Here is a 4,635-nt window from a genome sequence, read left to right on the forward strand (position 1 = left end):
ACCCAGGGACTGAACCTGTGTTCTCTTGCTTTTCCTGCATTAGCAGATTCTTTACCACTGTGCCACCTGGGAAGCAGTATGGAATGTGAAGTATATCTCAATAAAGCTATTATAATTTTTAAAAGAAAAAAATGAATAGGTTTGCTATTTGAAAGACTGTCAAGGGAATGGAAAGATGCAAACAAGGAAAAATATTTGTAAATCACATATCTACTGAAGGTTGCATATGAAGAATATAAAAGAAACCTTCAATGCCATGGAACCTAGCAAAACAAACGACCCCCTTCCCCTGACCACCCAAAAAATCCTCATATATGACTTGGACACTTCATCAAAAAAGATATGTATGAAAAATAAGTACATGAAAAGATATTGAGCATCATTAGTTATTCGAGAAATGCAAATTAAAACCAGAGTCAGATACCACTACACACCTATCAAAATGACTAAAATTAAAAATCTGATGACATAGAGTGATGATGATGTAGAGAATCTAGACTTCCCAACACTGTTGGTGAAAATACAAAATGGCACAATTGCTTTGGGAAAGTGTGACAGTCCTTAGAAAGTTCAAGTATATCACACGACCTACCCATCCCATTCCTGGGTAATAAAAGCATGAATACAAATGTTCTTAGCAGCTTCATGTGTAATAATAAAAAACTGAAGACAACCCAACAACAGGTGAATGGATAAAGAAGCTGTTATTTCCATGTACTGGGACACTGTTTGGCAATAAAAAGAAATGAGCTATTCATACACACAATGGCGTGAACCAATCTCAAAACTAGGCTGAGTGAAGGAAGAAGAACAAAAAAAGAGTATGTACAGTATGATTCCATTTATATAAAACTCTCCAAAATGCAAACAAATCTTTGGTGACAGAGAGCAGCAGATCAGGGTTTGCCTAGGGAAGGTCTGGGTGTGAGGAGGCAGGGAGTAGGGAGGAAGCATAGACTGGGGGAGTGTTCATGGATGTGTTCACTATCTTGAATACCTATGTCAAAGTTTATCAAATTCTGCCTTTTAAATATTCGCGTGAGTTTTTACATGCCAATTATACATCACTAAAGCCATTTTTTAAACAGTAATATATCTTCATTTTAGCAAGTGAAACAATGCAAAGATAAATAAAGAAGACATAATCACTGTCCCCTCCTTCCCTCCATTCTCTTTTCTCTAAGGTTTCCAGTGGCCTTCCCTGATAGATCGAGCTTCTGTCATAGCTCAATTGGTAAAAAATCTGCCTGCAATGCAGGAGACCCCGGTTCGATTTCTGGGTTGGGAAGACCCACTGGAGAAGGGACAGGCTACCCACTCCAGTATTCTTGGGCTTCCTTTGCGGCTCAGCTGGTAAAGAATCCACCTGCAATGCGGAAAACCTGGGTTCAATCCCTGAGTTGGAAAGATCCCATGAAGAAGAGAAGGCTACCCACTGCAGTATTCTGGCCTGGAGAATTCTGTGGACTATAGCCCATGAGGTCACAAAGAGTTGGACACAGCTCAGCGACTTTCACTTGTCACGTGTCACTTCCCTGATAGCTCAATTGGTAAGGAATCCGCCTGCAATGCAGGAGACCCCGGTTCGATTTCTGGGTTGGGAAGATCCACTGGAGAAGGGACAGGCTACCCACTCCAGTATTCTTGGGCTTTCCTTGTGGCTCAGCTGGTAAAGAATTCACCTGCAATGAAGGAGGCCTGGGTTTGATCCCTGGGTTGGGAAGATCCCCTGGAGAAGAGAAAGGCTACCCACTCCAGTATTCTGGCCTAGAGAATTCCATGGAATTTATAGCCCATGTGTGCAAAGAGCTGGACTGAGCGACTTTCACTTTTTCGGGGCTGCTCTGTAAGCCATGGTGTGAATTTACTGCAGTTTACATAGTCATCCCTCTAAAAGCTGCCCATTTCAGTTGTTTCCAGTTTTTTGTTTGTTTGCTTTGCTTTGGTTTTGCCCACCGCCACCAATGCTGAAAAGCGTTCTTTTATGTCAGTTATCATAGACTATTATTTTTATTTCTGTAGAAGAGGCTCCCACAGTGGGATACTGGGTCAGAAGCTATGTGAATTATTTTCTTCTCAGTAGATATTGGCAGATTATTTCTGCCAGGCATGTATGAGATGTCAATGTCCTGCATGGTTTTGCCTCAGTGGATCTTAGTGTTTGTATAAAGAGTGAGCAATATATCATTTTGAATTTTCCTATCAGTGAGGTGAAATATTATTTAATTTTGCCCACTAGACATAGTGTGGTCATTGTATCCATATTCTTTAATACAGTTTTCTTTTGTCGGGGTTGACATGTGCTTTAAATTCAATTAACCATTTAAATCTTATTTTCTATGAATTACATTTTTCTATTGTCTTTTTTTCTGTTGGGTTGTTTAGCTGTTTTTTATCAAATCATATTAGCTTGTTGCATATTGAAATTGAACATATGATACACATCTACATACGCATACATTATATACACGCAAGAACAAAACGCACGTCATGCGTGTGCGCAACCATTGTATATACACACTGTATCACAGAGCTACATGTAGGCATGCCTACATATATGCACATGCATTATACACCAATATATACATACACATAAGTCCATGCACACATATATATGCATGCACATATACACATATGCATGCACCAGCATCCTATTTACTTATACACAGTCACATGCTCATACAAGACATATATACAAATACATGCCTGCAGGAGTTCCCTGGTGGCCTAGAGGTTAAGATTCCAGGCTATCATTACCCTGACTAGGGTTGAGTCCTGTGTTGGGTAACTAAGATCTTGCAAGCTGTACGACTTGGCCAAAAGGAAAATTTCTGCATACACATATATACATACACACGCATAATAAACACACACACACACATGCATAACATGCACACCATGGAGAGAAGCGTGGGTCCCAGGGCCATTCCAGCAGGAGGATCCAGAACCTGGACAGGGTGAGGGGTGAAGCCACAGACAAGCAGGGGGCAGGCAGATGGACTGTGGCAGCCCTTGGAAAGGGTTATGAGAACCACTTGGCTCTCTGTGACAGCCTCTGCCACCTCTTGGCACCCATATGGTGAGGCTCTGGGGTTCCTGCAGTCCACACCCCCAGCACCTCCAGCCAGTCACACCTCAATTCCACCCTCCTCACCTCCTACCAAGAAGATTGCTACAACACTGGGTGAGCAAGTAGGGCTAGGTCCTCTGAGGAGCTTCGATGTGGTCTTCTTCCCTGCCTGATGTCTCCTTGGGGTGTTTTGGGTGAGCAGTTTTTTTGACATGTTAAATGAGAGATTGCTTTTTTCCCCCTCCCACTCATAAGACTCCACTCTTAAGACCTTAATTGCAGAGGCTGTGGGCTGACAAGTGCTTGTCTCAGCCTGGCAGGTGCAGGTGATGTAAACTTGCAGCGTCTGGCAGAGCTAAGCCAGGGGGCCTCGGTGAGGATGCCAGCTTTTCCCGACACCGCGTGGCAGCTCCAGGGGCAACGTGGGGCAAGGAGGGTCCCTCAGGTGTGGGCACTGTTATGTGCCAGATTCACACCATCATCTAATTCCCTCTTGGGTTCTCAGACCTCCCAGCCCATCTAGAAAAAATTTTAAGGAGAAAAGTAAAGGCATCTAAGCAGGAGGGAGGTGTCCATGCTTCACTGAAAGTGTTAAAATGTTTTTTTTTTCCTGTTAATTTTTTAAATAACTATTTATTTATTTGGCTGTGCTGAGTCTTAGTTGTGGCAGACAGGATTGCTGAGGTATGCAGGATCTAGTTCTCTGACCAGGGATGGAACCCAGGCCCTCTGCCTTGGGAGCACAGCATTTTAGCCACTGGATCACCAGGAAAGTCCCTAACATGTTGACACTTTATTAGATAAATTATGAGTGTGTGTTGTAATACCCAGAGCAACCACTAGGAAAACCATACACGTAGACTCACCCAAAGTGAAGTCCCTCGGTCATGTCCGATTCTTTGCGACTCTGAATCCGTGGACTGTAGCCCACGAGGCTTCTCCATCCATGGGGTTTTCCAGGCAAGAATACTGGAGTGGGTTGCCATTTCCTTCTCCAGGGGAAATTCCCCACCCAGGGATCGAACCTGGGTCTCCTGCATTGCAGGCAGATGCTTTACCCTCTGAGCCACCAGGGAAGCCCAGACTCACCCAAAATCATTATAAATAAATCAAGATGGACTCCTAATGTTCAAGTAATCCACAGAAAGGCAAGAGAAGAGGAGCAGAGAAAGCAAACAGAAAATCAACAATAAAACAGCAGACTTAAGTTCTAACATGTTAATAATTTGCCTTAATGTAAATTATTTAAATACACCAATTAAAAGGAAGAGATTGGCAGAGTCTATTTTTTTTAAGTGATCCAACAATATGCTGTTTACAGGAAACTCACTTCTAATTCAACTATGACATTTCCCTTAAAAAGATCCACAAATGGCAAATGAACATAGGAAAATACCTTCAACACTGAAAGCCATGAGGCAAATGCAAATACAGATCACAATGAAATGTTGCTACACATCTATCAGCATGGTTCAAATAAAAAAATAGTGACCACACCACACGCTGGCAATGATGCAGACACACTGGGTCACTCATGCATTGCAAATAGGAATGCAAAATGAGAC

The 4,635-nt window shown here is 42.5% G+C and overlaps 1 non-coding gene across 1 annotated transcript; it reads right to left on the reverse strand.

Moving 5' to 3' along the window:
• Positions 1 to 4,074: 4,074 nt before the first annotated feature.
• Positions 4,075 to 4,146, reverse strand: TRNAC-GCA (transfer RNA cysteine (anticodon GCA)). Its single transcript has one exon. It is a non-coding gene; the product is annotated as a tRNA-Cys (tRNA).
• Between the last annotated feature and the right edge of the window lie 489 nt (positions 4,147 to 4,635).

This window comes from Ovis canadensis, chromosome 11 (genome assembly GCF_042477335.2).
Source record: "Ovis canadensis isolate MfBH-ARS-UI-01 breed Bighorn chromosome 11, ARS-UI_OviCan_v2, whole genome shotgun sequence".
NCBI classification, from domain to species: Eukaryota; Metazoa; Chordata; class Mammalia; order Artiodactyla; family Bovidae; genus Ovis; species Ovis canadensis.